General features: G+C 40.4%; 1 protein-coding gene across 1 annotated transcript in view; it reads left to right on the top strand.

The window, feature by feature from the left end:
* Window positions 1–19,257, top strand: part of LRP1B (LDL receptor related protein 1B) — a 2,002,088-nt gene that overhangs the window by 1,697,162 nt on the left and 285,669 nt on the right. The window lies entirely within an intron of this gene.

Below are 19,257 nucleotides of genomic sequence, written 5' to 3' on the forward strand. Positions count from 1 at the left end.
GTGGGGGTAGGGTTGGGTGGGGGGGGAGATTGGGGAGCAAGGGCTGCATGGGGGGCTCTGCCACATGGCCCCAGAGCCCACACAGCTGCTGCTACTGCCGGAGAGTGCGGGGCTTCTTTTTTTTTTAAAGTGCTGCGACTAGACAAGCGGAGGATGGGACCAGGCAGGGCAGCTATGAGGGCTTTTCCCATGGCTTCCTGCACCTGGGAAGAGGCAGGCACAGCTGGAGGAGCCATGTGATAACCTGCTACCACCTGGCCTGTCTTTCCCTGGCCATTCTGAATCACTGAATCTCTCCAAATCAGTGCCAAATCTTCCCAAGCTGATTCAGCCAAATTGATTCAGGATAGTGATCCAAATCTCCAAAACAAATCACTGTCTTCTGAACTGGCCAAATCTGAACCTGAATTGAATACTTCCCTATTTGCACAGGCCTAATAGGAAGCAGGGCTGTAGGCAGATACAGGAAGAAGCTTGAAGGGCCGTATGGCTAGATGATAAGGATGATGAAAACAGGCTTACAGTGGAAACTGATGGGTTTATAACTCCCAGAATATATTCCTCTGAAAACTAGAATTGAACCAGGGATCCTGAGTCTCTATATTCCTTGGCTACAGTAAGTCAGTTATGTTTCCTTGCTTCACTAGAAATTATTCCACATAACAATATCATTCACTTTATTAACAAGTTTTAGAGGTCTGATCTAGAATCTAAAAATCAAAGACCTTCTGATGACTGATATGAAGGAGTTGATGATGTAAACAAAATAAGCTTTTTGTTTTTTTCATGGTTTGTTTTATATTTTAAGTATGAATTTAATATCTGAACCATTTTTGGTAAATTATTAAAATGAGGAAAAAATAGATATAGGAAAGTAGTTGCCAAGGACACAATCAACCTGAACAGTTTAGTTTTGCCCCCAAAAAACTAAAAGTAAAAAGCTAGATTAATTGTAAAAATATTGCAAAAAGCTAAATTAATTGTTTATTTATAATTTTAGCCACATTAAAAAAATTGTTATAGAAGAGCATCGAGTTGGTAAGTCAAGCACTCTAAAAATCAGTAAATGACAGAAATACATGTACTTTTAACCTTAATTCCATGTCTTGTTACGTGTACATGTTTGTTGTAAATTACAGATTCATGTCCTGTTTTTTACAGTAGGACCCCAACTTCATTGAATACACCAGACAAATGGTGCTCTGGAATGAAGCTAGGTTATACTGCACATGAAGCTCGCATCTTTAGAATCCCATCTAACCTATATGTTGCAGGGTGAGCGAAGAGATTACTGGAAATGAAAAAATGGTCTCACAGTTAAAAACCAAAACAAACAAACAAAAAAAACCCCCTAACCCCTCCCCTCTAAATTCCATCCTGCAGTAAGGAACTGCATGTATACCTGCTTCTGGTGCAAGTTCCTATTTGATATTGGCAAGTATTTAAATCAAAATGATCACCGGAGACTTTATTCATTTTCTAGATGCCTAATCTAACACATCATAATATTACATTTGTGGAAGTGCTGAGCACTCACAGCTGTAAGTGAATTTGAGTGGAGCTGTGCTTTGAGCGTATACAGTATTACAAAATGCCAAATACTCTGAAGTATCAGGCGCTGTGTGTTTTAAGCTGAGTGCCAAAAACAGGAGGTCTTATTTTCTGTTTTTGAGATCTTCTGCTGTAAAATGAGCATAATAATACTGTGTAATGTTACAGAAGAGCTGTAAAGGATGTAAATTCATTAATGTCTGCTAAGTACTTGGATACTGAGGCTAGAGCACCGCAGAAAAGCCCATAGAGAAATTCATCTTTTTTTTTTAATTCAGTGTTAAGTTTGGATGAAGTAAGTTAAATAAGATAGAAATCATAGAAAAGTAGGGCTGGAATAGGGCTCAGGAGGTCATCTAGTCAAGCTACCTGCTCAAGGTAGCCTCATCCCTGACTAAATCTTTCAAGCAAGAATCTCTCTAATCCTCTTTTTAAAATTCCCATAGGTTGAAATTCCACAGTCTCTCTGGGTAGCCCATTTCAATGTTTAACCACCCTCATAAGTGATAAAGTTCTCCCTTATAGGCCATCTAAATTCCCTCTGCTTCAAACTGAGACCACTGTTCCTTGTCCTGTCCCCTGTGGCCCAGAGAATAATGTAATTCCTTCCTTTTATAACTACCATTCAAACATTTGAAGACTGTTGTCAAACTGCCAATCAATCTTCTTTTCTCCGGACTAAATAATCTAGACTAAATAGACCAAATAGGACTAAATAATCCTATTTCCTTCAGCCTTTTTTCATACATCATGGTATCAGCTTTTCTCCTTATTTTTGTCTCTTTCCACTGGATTCTTTTTTTCCATGTCCTCTTGGAAGCGTGAGGCCCAAAACTGGACGCAGTACTTGAGGTGAGGCCTCACCAGCACCAAGTACAGCATAAGAATCACTTCCCTTGATCTGAAAATAACACTCTTGTTAATACAGATCTGTATGGTATCAGCTTTTACTGAAATGACAACACATGGCTTATGTTCAATTTATAGTCCACTGTAACACCTAGGTCTTTTTTTTTCCAGTACTGGATCCCAGCCAATCATTCTCTAGTCTGTATTGCACAATTATAACAGTCATGAACAATTATTCTCGTAAGTGCAAGACATTGCACTTGTCTTTCTTGAATTTCATCTAACTGATTTTGGACTGGTTATCTAGTTTATCCAGGTCATTCTGGATCCTAGCCCTACTCTCCAGAGTGTCCCCAACTCCATTCAACTTGGTGTCATCCACAGATTTTCCAAATGTACAGTCAATTTCATCTTCTAAATCATTAATGGAGATATTAAACAATACTGGGCCAAGGACAGAGCCCTGGGTAATCCCACTCAGTACCTCCTCCTAACTGGTCAGTGAGCCACTGAAGGCTATTCACTGAGTATGATGATATAAACAGGTATGTTTCCCTTTCATTTAGTCTGTATTTCCTTCACTTGTTAATGAGAATGTCATATGTGACAGTGTCAAAAGCCTCACTAAAATCAAAGTATACATTCACTGCTTTACCCCCATCCATAGGGCCTGTCATAGAAAGAAATCTTGCTGTCAGACATGTTGCTCTTGGTGAATCCATTCTGGCTGCTCCCGATCACCATTGTTCTCCTCTAAGTGCATAGAAATAGATTCCTTGAGTACCTGCTCCATGATCTTCCAGTGGCTGAAGCCAGAGTGACTGGTCTGTAATTTCCCAGATCCTCCCCCTTCCCTTGCTTTAAAATGGCCATTGGATTTTCCCTTTTCCAGTCATGTGGGACCTCACCCAACTTCCATAAATTTTCAAAGATTAACAGTAATGGCAACCAAATCTTTCAGTACTGTAGAGTGTATTCCATGTTATCCTACTGATCTGAAAAAGATCTAGCTTCCGTAGGTAATCCTTGACATGTTCTACTATAGCCTGTTTGTTTCCTTTCCTCTTTGCTGCGAATTGCATTTATTATCTGGTAGCTTAATTTATTCATGAAGACTGAAGTGAAAAAGCATTAAATATTTCAGCTTTCTCCACATCATTCTGTAGCCTTCTGCCTTCAGTTTATCTTACTTCTGATACACTTGGAAAAATGTTTTATTGCCTTGTACATCCCTAGCCAGTTTCATGTCTAATTATTCCCTGGCCATCTTGATTTTCTTCCTGAAAGTCCTTGGACTACTTTTATACTTTTCTCTTGAAATTTTGGCCAAATTTCCACTTTTTGTATGAATCTGTTTTGAGTTTCAGTTAATTGAGACTGTTTAAGCAGGCTAGATAACTATTTTTCCAGGTTGAGTAGGATAGAAATAACTTATTAACTGAGTAGAACTGTTCTGGAGGGAAAAGAAAAACATTATGTGATTGGATAGCTAGAGACTGAATCATATTGCATATATAGTCAACATAAAAGTTGCATGTTAGATATTTTTTTACATTTGTGAGTGACTAGTGATTTCATCTCAATTTTATTTTAACACATGCAGTTTCCATACAGTAAAAGTTCTTTTGAATCTTCTGCATAGGTTATATTTTCAACAAGTTATATTGTAATTAAGTAAAGTTATGGGTATTCTATTTTTTATGATTATAGAAAGGTCACTTTTAAATAGTGCCACGATAGTATCAAAAGTAATTCTATAAATCATTATGCTTGCCTTGATTGCTTTATATGCTGCAGTCTTCTTTAAGTAAGTTTGTACCATAAAGGGGACTGTGGCTATGTCTTAGCAGTCTTTTCTCACACCAGTCTCTTCTCTTAAAAATGATGTAGCTTCATATAGACAAATGAAGACCCGGTTCTATCTGCTTTTTGCTGCTTTAGGTTACTTTATTCTTCAGCAGAAGAATGCAAAATAGGCAAAGACTACAGTTAGCAGATTTAAAAAGTGGTATTGCATGTCTTTAATTAATTAAAGATATCCCAAGATCGTATTCTTTTTTGTTTTTGAGTGTTTGTGTATTAATTTCTTCTTAATTGTTTGTGATTTGTACAATTCAAGTAAAAATAAAAAATGTTAACAGTCCATTCTCCTGTTAACCCCCTTCTCATCCAGGTCTGCATAATAATGTGTTTTTCTTCTAGACCTATGCGACTGTAATTTACTTAAAATTTATGCAACCCTATTTCTTCCTCTCTTTCCAAACTTCTGGCTATGGTGATTTCTCTTTCTTATGAGATGTCTAGTCATATTTTGGGTTCCTTTCTTGCTTGTTTAGGCCTTCTTACCATCTTTTCCAATATAGCTTTTCTTTCTTTGTTCCTTACTACCATCTGACTTCCACCAATACCACTTCACTCATTATCTGTGTTTGTCCCTAGCTGCTGTCCTGTACCTCTACTTTCTTGGATAGTCTGAGGGACACTGCTGGGTAGTATATTTTTTTCCATAGTATATGAGAATTATTGTATAAGTTCAGTATTGGGGCCCAACAGAGAAGACGAGATGGGTGTGAAAGTCTGTAAGGAGAAAAGGCCAAGAGGACTACTGGAGGTCATGCAATCTAGTATAGAGGTGGAGCCTGTAGTGGGGAAAGTATCACATAGACTCTAGGGAGAGCTGTGATAGAGGTTTTAAATGTAATTGCACTCCAAAAAGTGATTAAAAAGTCTTTGTGAGATTCCATGTCTAATGAAATATCTTAAAACTTCACTTGATAAGTTCACTATATAAATAAAATGACTTTAGGCTAGGTTCTTTATCAGCCTGAGTTCATTAATTATAAAGATTCTGCTGCTAGTATAATGTTCTGCTGCTAATATAACAGTATTATTGTCAGTGTATTTTTGGGAATGGATTCAAGATCACTTTTGCCTGGGTATATGTGTCATAACAACAGGTGTAAAAATAGATATGTTTATTTTTGATCATTAAGTAACTAAATACATCTATGAATAATCAACAGGTGAGTAAGATTGCCCTATGTTATATTGCTACTTTTCTGACTATAATTGCATTAAATCAAGCCAATTCTAAATTGGTATTTGGGCATCTGATAGACAAATTTTGATTTGTATGTGTACCCATGGAAATAGATTATTAATCTCTGGGTGCATCTACATGTGCAATTAATTTGGAGCAATAAACTCTGCAGCAGTTTGAGCTGGAGTAAACTACTCCCAGGCACAGTATCTACACATGCCTAGGGCAGCAGCAGTATGAGCTGGGGTGGAGTAGTTTATGCCAGGGACGCTCCTGCCCTGCTCCGCCCGGGGCTCTGGGTAGTGGCTTTTGGTGGCGGAAGGGCTGGATTGTGCCTGAAGGTGTTAAAAGTGCAGAGCCATGTGGCTAGGGAGCAGGCACGAGTCTGGCCTTCTGCTGCCTGAGCTGACTGGGTACAGTTTATGCCCACAGTCAGTGTCTACACATGCATTTAATCAAAGTTAATTACTTCACTGTAAGATAGTACTGTCCCTGTTAATTAGTTTACACATGTACACAGTGATACTCTACTCTGGAGCTAATTAGTGTATTCCCCAGTACAGTGCATGTGTGTTTGTAATCTTGAAGCAATAATGTCCAGGAAATGAAGTGTAATGAAACTATTATGACATGAAGAATCCATAAAAGCAGTAAAATGGAAGTTGTCTATGGAATAAGCACTATAAAAGTATATACCATCTTTGTAGATTCATAGATTGTTAGGGGCTGGAAAGGACCTTGCCAGATTATTGGGTCCAGCCCTGCTACACTAGGCAGAAAAGACAACTGGGGTCAGGTGACTGCAGCAAGGTGACTGTCCAGTTTCCTCTTGAAGGTTTCCAGGGCAGGTGATTGCACCACCTCTGGAGGGAGTTTGTTCCACAGTCTAGACACCATGACTGTGAAGGAGTTTTTCCTAGAATTGAGTCTGAAGTGGTCTTCCAGGAGTTTGTATGCATTACTCCTGGTGTTTCCCAGGGGTGCCCTGGTGAACAGCTGTTCACTAAGTTCTTGATGTACTCCCCTGATGTAGTGGTAAGCTGCTACCAAGTCCCATCTCAGCCTTCTGTTCTTTAGGCTGAAGAGGCCCAAGTCCCTCAGCCTGCCATCATATGGTTTGGCTTGCAAGTCTCTGATCATATGAGTGGCTCTTCTCTGGACCCTCTCAAGTTTTTCCACATCCTTGTTGTAGTGTGGTACCCAGAACTGGATGCAGTACTCCAGCTGTGATCTAACTAATGCTGAGTACAGTGGAAGAATCACTTACTTGGTTTTACAAGAGATGCATTGGTTGATACATTCCACAGTGTTGTTTGTCTTGCTGGCTACAGCATTGCACTGACAGCTCATGTTCATGCGGTGGTCAGCTATTACCCCTAGCTGCCTTTCAGCCATGGTGCACGTCAAATTGTTGCCACTGAGCCTGTAGGTGTGTTGGGGATTATTTGCCCCAAGATGGAGTACTTTACACTTCTCAGTGTTGAGCCGCATCTGGTTCCGATTTGCCCACCTCTCCAATCAGTGCAGCTCCACCCATCTTAATATACAGAAGGTGATCTTCTATCCACTATCCTCAGAGGATTGTGAGTTTGGGCATAGTATTCAAGTTTGATTTATTAATCTACAATTTTGCAAGAATATGATGAGTGTGGGTGTATTTTAACATACTTTGGAAGCATCCATGAAGAAATTGCTATTATTTCTCATATGCTTTCATAGGGCACGTCCAGATGAGTGCACATGTGCAGTATGAAGTGCCTCAGATCTCTCCATGGCACTGCAAACTGCATGTGTCACACAAATAGATAATTTGCAGTGCAGCTGGGTTTTTTGACACTGGGAGATACCAGTGTGAAATAAAACCATGCCTGAAAAAAAAAAGGTGACACACATGGCGGCAGCATGCGTTGTCTGAAACCAGAGCCTGGTTGGCTGGAGCCATTCTCCATCTGCAGATCAGGCTCTGTGTGCTGGATCACCACCACTGGAGCCCTGGGGAGCCCCTAGGGTCCCAGCTAAGCCTGCTGAGACCAGCCCAGGTGCTGGCCCCAGCCATCCCTCCCCCACCCAAGGACAACTTGCCATGTGTCAGAGCATGCATGCAACAGCATTCCCCAGGGAAGTGGCAGCAACACAACCATGTGCCGCTGGTGTTTGTACCTGGGGAAGCACGCATGCATGCCCATAGAGACCAGAGTGGAGGCAAAGTAAATACAGTAAATGTAATTTCAGTGGCAGTGCCTTGTATGAAATATCAATGTTAGATGCAATATTAATGAGGAAAGAAAGGACATAAAGACAATTTCACTTATGTATATTATCTTTTGAAACTAAGAAAAGCCAGGTAGTTTAGGCTTAAGTCTTTCTCAGTCTTAACACTGTAGAGTTTATTTTAGACCAACTGAATGGCAATTTTAATGACAGAAAACATTCAAGAACATATGAATGTTTAATTTGTTTCCTGTATTGGCTGGTCTAGATCTGACATTTCAGATCACCCTAATGTAATGTTTAATAGACTGTGCTCATCTCTTTACTAGTGGACTGGAAGTGAGCATCTTTATTAAATATTTTGAAATAAGTATTACAGAGGAAAATGGAGTTTGTTACAAATTGTGGTAACTTTAGCTTTTAACCTCACTTTGCCTTGAATTCGATGAAACTGATGAAAGCTATTTATTCTGACAGCAAATATTTTAATTTTTCTGTTTAATACAATAACATAAAGATGGGTGGGTGAGCAGGACACATGCTCTGGGTGCTACCTAATGGGGAAGGTGCTGTAAGGAAACTAGGGGGTGCCTCGCCATCTTGTCGTCTCCTGCCCTTCCCCCTCTCCCCTGTATTCTGCATCTTCCTGCAGCAGCTCCAGTTAGTAGGAGAGGAGAGCAACAAAACACTGGCAGCAATACAGGATTGTGAATCAGAGGTATGAGCAAAGTAAGTACCTCAGGTGTGGGGAGCATCATTCCATTTGCTCCCCCCCAATACACTCCTCGGTGCAGCATCGTACTACACTGTGCAACTTCTGTGGCTAGGCAGAAACAATGGAAGGCTTTCCCCACCACTGCAAAGACTCCTGGTAGCAGGGATCCTGGTGCCTCCTCCTAGTCAGCACTCAGGAGCTCATCTTGCTCTAGTTATACTACTGGTGTAAGTGCATGAAGGGCATTCTGAGAAATGGAGTTTCTGCTACTGGGGGAAGTCATCACCTTTTCTGCCACCCAAAACTGGTGCCTCTTTGGACATTTGTTATTTTCTGTGGCTAAAAAAATGTGTCTGTGGCATCTTACCACAGGAGGAGAAAACCCCCAGTGGCTGCTCAGAACAACATGGCACCACTGTTGTGCTGTCCTCAGTGCCTTCCAGAACCAGAGCTGCAGCTACTGCATAAAAGGGGAAGAAAGGCGTGTGGGAATGGGGACTGCCCAGTGCACAATACTGACCAGTTACACCTTTTATTTAACACTATGTATCAAATCATAATGTAAGAATATACAAGTAATATATGCTTCTTGTGAAGAGACAGATCACTAGTGTAAATGAGTTCTCTGTAGGAAAAGAAAAGGAGGATGCCTTTTTCATCCTAGTATATGCTTATAAATCAATAGTTACTACTGGTTGTGATGCTGGAAAGCTTACCGATTGCTGAAGCTTTTGTAAATTGAGAGGGAATAGGTATAAAAAAGAATTCACTGCTCCATCCAAAAAGACTCGTTTTAAATATTGGATTATAATGTTTTTGTTCATATTTTTTTCATTCGCATTCCATGCAAACTATAGACTTTATAGGCTATTATATGAACAACAGTGTTGATGGTCTATTGTTTACAGTATAATAAAAGTTAATGGAAAGAAGCAAAATGCAATTCAGCTACTATAGAGATGTTTCTCAACCAGTAAAATAAATTGAAATTAACTGCCATTTCTGAAACATCTGATAGTTATTTTACTCATGCCTTACTGATATGTCGGAGGAAAAATATTTACATTAAATAGTGTGTAAATATTAATACAGATTTTTTTTAAACAAATTCCTTGGAGCCTACTGTTTTATTTATTAGTTTAAGTTGCAGACAGTCAGTTCATATGTTATTGATTTTCTTGGAATATCATTTTCCCTAGAGTTTGTAATCAGGAAAAATATAGGCAGCATTACAGACAACACAAATCCAGGGAAGACAAAGATTAATCTTCATATGTTCTCATGAAACCATAACCTTTGTTGGTCTCATGGGATAACTTGTTACCCCACCTGCATGAACAAAATGGAACCAGTGACAACAGTATAACTGTACCAAAAACTATTTATTAGATATACAGATTGTTTGAAAGAGTATTTATGATTTGAACCCAAAATATTATTTAAATAGAACTATGAACAAAATTTAAACTGTTTTTAGAGTTCCAAAATGTGAATGAACAATTTGCTAAGTCTGCAGTTCACACTGTTTTCAAACTAACAGTTACTTCCAAAAACATTTCCCAACTGTTTTAACTAAATATTGCATTCCTCACAAAGTAGCAGTGATGTACTGTGGTGCATACAAGCAAATCACTTACAATCTTCTAATTGTTTCTGGGTTTTGCAGTCATCTGTCCTTGGACAAAAAGCACAATGTCCACTCATGCTTGCAGAAGGTTCTACAGGGGGTGTGCGGTGGCAATTTGTAATTTAGGGCAGTCACACCAGACTTGATGGATTTATACAGATTATGTGTATCCATCATTCTTCATTTTATTTGTCTATTAATCAACTGTTCTCCCAGCTCCTTCAAAAAAAAAAGCACTGTCTTCTTAAATGTGATTTTCGCTTCCAGTTTGTGTTGTGGCCTAGCCAAATGATGAGGCTGGCAATGGCAGCCACATCCAACATATTGAAAAATACTGTCATTGGCCATCTGTTGATTTTCCATCTGCAGGTGGTCATATAGACTAAGTGGTCAAGGTTATCCACCCCACCCTTGTTTTTATTGTAGTCATGGATGATGTCCGGCTTTCTTTGCTCTCCACCCACTGGCAAGTCATGGTGTATGCTTGACAGCAACAGCACAACTTTGGATTTCTTTGGAACATAGGGAACTAGGGTGAATTCCCCAACAAAAGCAAAAGCAGAGTGGAGGGTGGCTATCCATTAGTTACCATAGACACCTGAAGTGGACATGAATGAGGAATGAATGACTGCTGACCTTTCAGATGCATCCACCCAAAGTGGCCAAACAGGTCTAGGCCTGTCATTTATACAGAAATTGCATCAGGGCAACAAGTTACCCCAATGTGTTAACATGGGCTTGAGGTAAGTTGTTACCCCATACGGAAAAACACATTTACACCTGGGGTAACATGTTACCCTGGGCAGTTTTTCATCCACAGAGAACAAACCTTTCATTCATGTAAGCTGACTGTTCTTTGGCTATATTATGCACTGTGGTGCCAGTGACAATGTTGTAAAAACAATTTTTTTTAGAATGAATTAACTTTGAGATACTGCACAAAATATGTGTCTGGGGTAGGAAATTATCCCATGGGAACATATGAAGGTTAAGGATCCACTAAAGACAAGAGCAATTTATTAAGTAGAAAGTTCTGCCTATTGCAGATGTCCATTAAAAGTATACAGTTGCTGTGTGGGCAGAAGTTCCACAGCATGTGGACTGATCTGTAATAGTCTTTAGTCTTCTTATAATACTTAAATATTAAATATATATCAGACAAAAAAAACAACCCTTCTTCCTTGTATATGTAACAATTCTTGTTCTTTCCTGACCAATAAGTAATTTCTCAAAGTCACAGGGTGAGTCTACACATGCTGTTAATTCTCAGTAGGCTTATTACCTGTGCAGTAAGACTTCCCTGGGAGCATGTCTGTACATACTTCCTGTTGAGAGCAGACTTGCTTCCAACAGGAGCAGCATTGTATAGGGCTGTTCCTGCCATGCTCTGCACCCCCACCCTGCAGCAGCCAGGAGGGCTAGCAAGGAGTATAGGGCCAGGAGAGCTCTGCCAGCTCCAGTGTCAACTGTCTCCTGGCCCTGTGCAATTTGGATGTGGACCTAATGTGTACCCAGACAGGAGACGGCTGCCCCTGCAGCAGACAGAGCTCTCCTGGCTTAGTTCCCATCAGGCCATATGCTAGGAGCTGTCCCAGGTATGGGGCAACTGCCACTGAACCCAGACTCTGCCCACTCCCCAGAGCAGTCAGTTCTGTGTTGTGCAGAGCTGCTCTGGGGGACAGGTAGGGGGTTCCCAGCTCCCATGTGCTCCCTGGTGCATCCAGCTCCATGCCACACAGATCTTCTCTGGGGGATGGGTAGGGACTGGATTTCCAGCGCCCACTCACCCTCTGGAGCTCCTGGCTCTGTGCTCAGAGCTGGGTAGGGGGAAGAGAGCTCCAAGTTCTCATACTGATCAGCTCCTGGCTGCTGGGGGGAGCCAGAAGCTGAGCAGCACCAGGAGCAGTGACAGAGACCTCCCTGTCCCCCATAGCCCCCTGCTGCCTAGGTTAACAAGGAGCAAATTTGTTTCTGGTCAGCATCTACATGAGTGTTACTGCACAGTAACTACTGCTTAGTTAATCTAGTACTCAAGTTTATAGGTACTAGCTAACCATACAGTAAGCTAATTTACTGCACAATAAATGGTGTGCATGTGTAGATGGTGATGATTTACTGTGCAGTACATTAGTCTCTGTGCCTCTCTGTGGGGCATCTTCAAGTGTCCTCTTTTCCTCCCCTTTAGCCACTTCTATGTCCCACAGCTTAAATAGCAATATCAAGCAAAACTGAAACAATCAAATGCACCTGGGGCACCTTTGTTTAAGCTCTCTCAGGCCTCTACACAGTTCTGCTGGCTTTTCCCAGCTTGGGCCCTCCTGGGTCTACTCATGGTTCCCATGGTTCCCCCAGTCCCCGGTAATGCTTCTCCACTAAGCACAGGAAATTCCTTCAGCTGGCACAAGACGGGCAAACTCCAGCTCCTTGTGCTGCTTCTCTCTGCTTCCAGTAGTGAGCTCTTGCCTCCAGCTCTGCCCAGGTCAGACTTGTTAGGGTAATACTATGTGGATTTTTGGGGAGCACTGGATTTGCAGCTGAATGAAGGCATGACCTGTGGCCTAGCAAAAGTTGCTGACTACAAGGCAGAATAGTATATTAAAAGTGTATTGCAAGATGCTTAGGCAGGCAGATTTTGCTTATGAATGCTTATGCTAAGCCAGCCATTTGCTTATGCTAAATAACCATCTTAACTGTGTCAACCATTTTCTGAGGAAAAAGCAGTTTCATAGTTTCATAGTTGATAGGGTTGGAAGGGACCTGAGCAGACCATCAAGTCTGACCCCCTGCCCTGGGCGGGAAAGAATGCTGGGATCAAATGACCCTGGCTAGGTAATTATCTAGCCTCCTTTTGAAGACCGGCCCCCCCAAGGGAGAAGCGAGCACCACTTCCCTTGGAAGTTGGTTCCAGATCCTAGCTGCCCTGACTGTGAAGTAGTGCCTCCTGATATCTAGCCTGAATCTACTCTTGATCAACTTGTGGCCATTATTCCTAGTTACTCCGGGTAGTTCTTGGGGGAACAGGGCCTCTCCCATTACCCATTGGTTTCCCCTGGTAAGTTTATAGATGGCCACCAGATCCCCTTTCAGCCTTCTCTTGTGGAGGCTGAACAGATTCAGGTCCCATAGCCTCCCCTCGTAGGTCCTTCCCTGCTACCCCTTGACCATGTGAGTGGCCCTCCTCTGGATCCTTTCAAAGAAAAAAAATGCTTTAGATGCTTCACTCAATGAGCTATTTTCCAAAATTCACTCCAAATGTAATATCGCACACCACTGGTTATGACGTATCACCTCTCCCTCAAACCCATTTGGAAAATCCTCAAACAGTTGCAACCCATACTAGAAAGGACCTTATGCTTAAAAAGATTTTCCCAGAACCACTCATGTTAAACTTCAAACAAGCACCAAACCTCGCTAACCTCATTACCAGAAGCAAACTTCCTCAGGCCCAGAATGCACTGAATGGATCCAGACCATGCCATAACAAGAAATGCAAAACCTGCAAAACATATCTCCACCACCCCCACAATTACTACACCCCACAACAGAGCCATCAACATTCCTAGATCTTACAGCTGAACCTCCAGAAATGTAATATATCTCACCAAATGCCCTGATGGAAAATACATAGAAGAGACCAAACAACAACTGCACACCAGAATGAACGCACACCAGAAATCTATCAAAGACAAGAATACCCAGTTACCTGTGGGGACACATTTCTCACAAGAAAACCACTCTCTCTCCAATCTCTCAGTTCTAATTCTCAAAGGAAACTTACAAAACACTTGTCAGAGATGAGTCTCTGAACTTCACCTCATCAGCCTCCTGGATACTAAAAACCATGGACTAAATATAGACATTGGATTTATGACACATTATAACCTGTCTAACATCTGACTCCCCAGGTACCTCTCCACTATTTACCTGCTACATTCATCTCCCTTCTCCCCCCAACCCAGCCTGTCTCTGACCCAGCCTGCCACCCACTGACTCCTCAGTTTAGATCTTCACTGACTGCCTATCTTGTATGCATAGCAGCCCAGCCTGTGACTGCTTTACTATTCATTCCATCCAGGAAGAGCACACACCAACTGCAGAAACTTCCTCCGGCTGGTGAAGGGTTTTTAAAGCCAAAAGCTTACTTAAATATTTTTTTTTGAACTATTTAAGTTTATCTAATAAAAGAGATTAGATTTACCTGAAGAACCTTGTCTGCCAAATGTAATTTTTAACATTTTATCCTGCACAGGAATTTGCCTTTTCTATAAATTAAGGATAATGCAAAAAAATGAGATTACCTATAGTTTTCTTCTTAATTGTATTTGTATTTGATGCATAAACAGACAATTTAATATGAATATTTTTATGTATATGTAATGTGACTTCTAATTGTTTTGCAACCTCTAGATTTAGGCTGAAATATAGACAACTTAATTTTTTAACCCGCTTCTTATTTGTTCATGCTGGGGATGGATGTCCTTTTATACTACTCACCTACGAATATGTGGGAGACCTATCAGACTGTAAAAAGAGGACAGTGCTAATTATTTGAATTTCTGCTCAAAAGGATATATTTGCACAGGCACCTTGATACATTCCTTCTCCTTTTGTTGGGTTCAAGGATTTCTAATTTACAAATTCTCTTAATCCCTGAAAAATATCTAAGTTCAGATAGCACACAGCTTCATCCATCTTGATAAATCTATACTATCCATACCAAATGTGGCTCTTGGAACTGTGTTTATATTAAACCATCCTCCCATGCACATTCTGGAGAGCCCAGATAAAATATCCCTAAGCAATATATGTGACACTCTGGATACTGGATGGAAGAACATTACTGAAAAGACTACAGGCTCAAGAAATTCTTTTATTACAAAGAAGGAAATTAACACTTGAAAGATATACTCATTGAATTCAATATTCACTGTATGGACAATTCTGAATAATACTGACCAAAGGGAAGTCCCAGTAGTAGTTTGTGGGCTACAGAATCCTGAAATGCACCGATTTAGAAGTTAGCTTTCCAATATAGAAAAATTAACAATGTTGCTAATGGAGATTGCAAGATATGTGTAGTTCACTTTACTTTCATCATATTTTCATAGAAATCATAGAATCAATGCATTGGAAGGGACCTAGACAGATCATCTAGTCCGACCCCCTGCCACGGGCAGGAAGGAGCACTGGGAGTGGCGGGGGTCATAAGATCCCAGCCAGGTGTCTATCCAGTCTCCTCTTGAAGATTTCCAGGGAAGGTGAGAGCACCACCTCTCTGGGAAGCCTATTCTAGGCTCTGGCCACCCTTACCATGAAGTAGTTCTTCCTAATATCTAACCTAAACCTATCCTCCTCCCTCAGCTTGTGGCCATTGTTCCTGGTGACTCCAAGGGGGGCCCTGGTGAACAGACTTTCCCCGAGTCCCTGCTGCTGGCCCCTGATAAGGTTGTAGGCAGCCACAAGATCCCCCCTCAGTCTCCTCTTGCAGAGACTGAAGAGATTCAGGTCCCTCAGCCTCTCCTCATAGGGCTGGCCACGGAGGCCCTCAACCATACGAGTGACCCTCCTCTGGACCCTCTCCAGGTTCTCCATGTCCTTCTTGAAGTGCAGCACCCAGAACTGGACACAGTACTCCAGCTGCGGCTTGACAAGTGCCGCATAGAGGGGGAACAAGACCCTCTGGACCTGTTAGTGATGCCCCTGTTGATGTATGACAGGGTGTGGTTGGCTCTTCCTATTCCTGCATCACATTGGCAACTCATATTCATCCTGGAGTCAATCCTGACTCCAAGATCCCTCTCTGCCTTTGCATGGTTTGAAAATCTTTAGGACATCCGTTATATTTGTCCTTCAGTCAGGAATCTGATTTCTCCTTTGAACCACTGTTGGAGTACCCAATAAACCACCTTACTTTGAAGATGGTTTTTCTCAGGGCTGTTTCCTCAGCATGGAGAGTCAAAATGCTTTAGTAAAGTCAGAGTGTGGGCCTTAAATTTTGAGAGAACTGTAGTCATTCCAATATATGCCTTTTATGCCCTTGTATGGAAACATGAGAAGACACAAAGTGCATGTGCAGTCTCTGCAAACCCTGCAGGTCCAAAAGGGGGAAGGGGGGAATCTAGTCTTGCATATATTGGGTATATGTGCCCCATCTACAGTAGGGTTCACAATGACTACATCTTCAATCACACTGACTACATCTTTAATAACAAGAGTTACTCTATAAATAACTATTCCGTACTGCTATTGCAGATTCCAATCAATAGATGTTAGGCTAGAGCCCAAGGCCCCTGCTATACATTACATATATTATGCATTTAACTGGTTAATCATGTATTAAATTTTAACCAGCCATTTATGCAAAGTAAGCCTGGTCACAAGTGCAAAGTAATTATCACACTATTAGTTGGTTAATTGCATAATAAAGTTACACCGGCCACACAGGCAAAATAATAATTACCATGAAAATGACTATCCAGCTATAAAAAGAGCCAACCAACTACAAAGTTATTGCTTTAAAATAAGTAACAACTATATAGTTGGTTTCTATTCAGCTTTAATTTGAACATGTAGCAGGACCCCAACTTACATCACATTGTTAAACACTTCAATAAACACAGTATACTAAACTACATAAAGTAGACTACACAGAGGTTTTCAGGTTTATTAGGGCTGCACATACACTCAAATCAGCAGTTGGAACTACCTTTCTTACCTGGGATTTGCCTGTACAATTATGGGGCTGCATTCTTGCTTCCTCACTAATAGATGCAAGAACTTCATAAACACTCTTCCTGGGAGACTCTAATTTTACACAAATCTAATTAAGGAAAAAATGTGTTTAAAAAATCCCAGCAATTAGAGACTTTATGTATATGCTGTGCAACAGTATCCTTTATCAGGAAGGAGCTTAAGGAAGTAATATCAAAATAGATCAATACCAACTTTAAGGAATGAAGAAACATGGATTTTTTTGCTTCTTTAAGTTCTGTTTTGGCTTTTGCTTTATTATTCAATAAACCTAAGGTTTCTCGTGCTGAGGAAGCAATCTGGTTCAGAATAAAACACTTGTTAAACATTTTCTTTCCTAGATTGACTTTTGTCCCCAGTTCTTCCCATCCAAGATAAGGTTTTGGGCTTATTTGCAATATCCCCTTAACAATGTATGTATGTAGGTAACACAGAGATAAAAGGTTAGACATTTATGCTTAGTCTGTGACTAAGAACTTATGCTGAGTTTTTGTTAAGAATACCTAAAGAATTTGAATTCCTAATTCTTACTAAAGTTAAGGGATATTCAGACTCTCTCAGGATGTCTTTGAAATACTCAAGTGTAGTGGCATGGAAACCTCATGACTAAATCTAAACTTTCCTGGTCTTTATCAAAAGCGAGGCACAAATGTTACCTTTCATACTAGTAGGGACAGAATAGCCCCACAAAGAAACTTAGCAAGTTATATATGCATTTTCCATTTTTTCAGGATACTTTTTCTGGGAAATGACTTTTATTTTAGAAGTAACTTATACTTAAAAGAATTAGAAGTGAAACAACCCATGTCAGAATTCTAGTTTCTATATTGTGGTTTCATCTTTTATATAGCCAAAACAGTCACAGAAGTATTGTTGATGATAAACTAATATCACACTATTTAGTAAAAATATGTCAAAGATCTTTTTCAAGAGTTGAATACAGCTTTTAAAATAATATGGAAAATACAAATTGCTGAGAGAAGACATTGCTGAAGCATTTTCAGGTAGAGTTTATAAATGCAAAAGTTCCAAATACTAAAACTTGACATCTAAGGATTAACGTGGGCTTAGTGGATAGAATCCTGCTTCCAAACAAACACATCCATCAGTGAGACCTTGACAACTATGGATAATAGTCTTTTACATGTGGTGTATGCCAAACAGGACACAGTAGATTTAGCATTAAAATGTTATGTTAAAACTGCTAAAAGATATACTTGTTCACTGCAGAATGACTGACATATCAATGCTTGTATAAGGTAAGGTGGAATTTGATTGATGTGAACTTCATGAATTCCTTTAATTACACTGTATAACATGAATATTATCTTAGATCAGGTAACTTTATTACATTATAATGCTGCACTAATATTTTTAATGTGATAAGATGAAAATATCTTAATATCAATACATGGATTTAATGTCAACTCAAGTGCAAGAAAATAAAACTTCTTTTTGTGTACTTAGCTTAAGAAAAACAAATAATATTGGAACCAAATGTGGGTGGGGTATAAGAATGCACACAGGCTCATTTATATATTTTTAAGTAGTGTATGTGAAGACTGTGTATATGTGGGTATTTGTGTGTGTGTATTTGTCTTTGTTTAAGTGTGATTCCTATGAGATGTACCAATATGTAAAAAGCTTACTGGAAGACTTCTAACCAGTGTTCAAAGGCTTGATTTTAGCTTTGAAATATATTTTTAAAAAGCACTTGTTATCCCTGAGCCCATACAACATTTCTATTTCTTTTCTACGTTTATTCATTAACTGAAAACCTATGGAGGATTTTATTAATTTAAAATGTTTCTTTAAATTGAGCCAAATTATCATCTATATAATATATGCATTCTGTTTTTAAGAAAAGCATGCAGGAGGCAGGGTAGATTTTCACCTTATAGACTATCTCAGTCAGAGATGCATAAGTTTTTGTAAGCTGTGCTGCAGTGCTGACACTATGTCGTTGAGTAGGGAGAGGGGGCTGTCTGCACATGGTCTGCAGGCTCCTTTAGTCTGCCTGGTGACAGATGGCAGCAATGCAAATGGAAGCCCTGATTCCCTGACCCAGAATGCCCAGGGTCAGTCTGTGTTTTCCTGCCGCACCATGTGGGTATTATGAAGGAGGGGTGGTGGGGATGCTGGAGAACTATTTTACCTTATGGGAGAAGCCACAGCATGTACAGACATTCACTCTCCCAGGAGAAATTCCCCTGGAAGTGATTTAACCCTGTTGCTCCCAGTTTATTTTTCTACTAAAGCTGTCATTTTTACTTTGGGAAAAAAGGCTCGAACATCTTTACAGTTGTGGTTTCTCCTGGGAGAGCAGCGAGTTTCCCAGGAGAAACTAAATATCCCCTTCAGGGATACAGTGTATCACTTGTTGGACTCTGCTGGCTCCAGCAGGGAGCACAGCATGCCCCGTTCCCAATTCCTATATTGTGCTGCAGGGAAACACAGGCTGACCATAGGCAGTCTGGGTCAGCCAGTCAGGGCTGTCCTATGCACTGCTGTCAT

Source organism: Gavialis gangeticus, unplaced genomic scaffold, assembly GCF_001723915.1.
Source record: "Gavialis gangeticus isolate Ggan-Ray unplaced genomic scaffold, GavGan_comp1, whole genome shotgun sequence".
Taxonomy (NCBI): domain Eukaryota; kingdom Metazoa; phylum Chordata; order Crocodylia; family Gavialidae; genus Gavialis; species Gavialis gangeticus.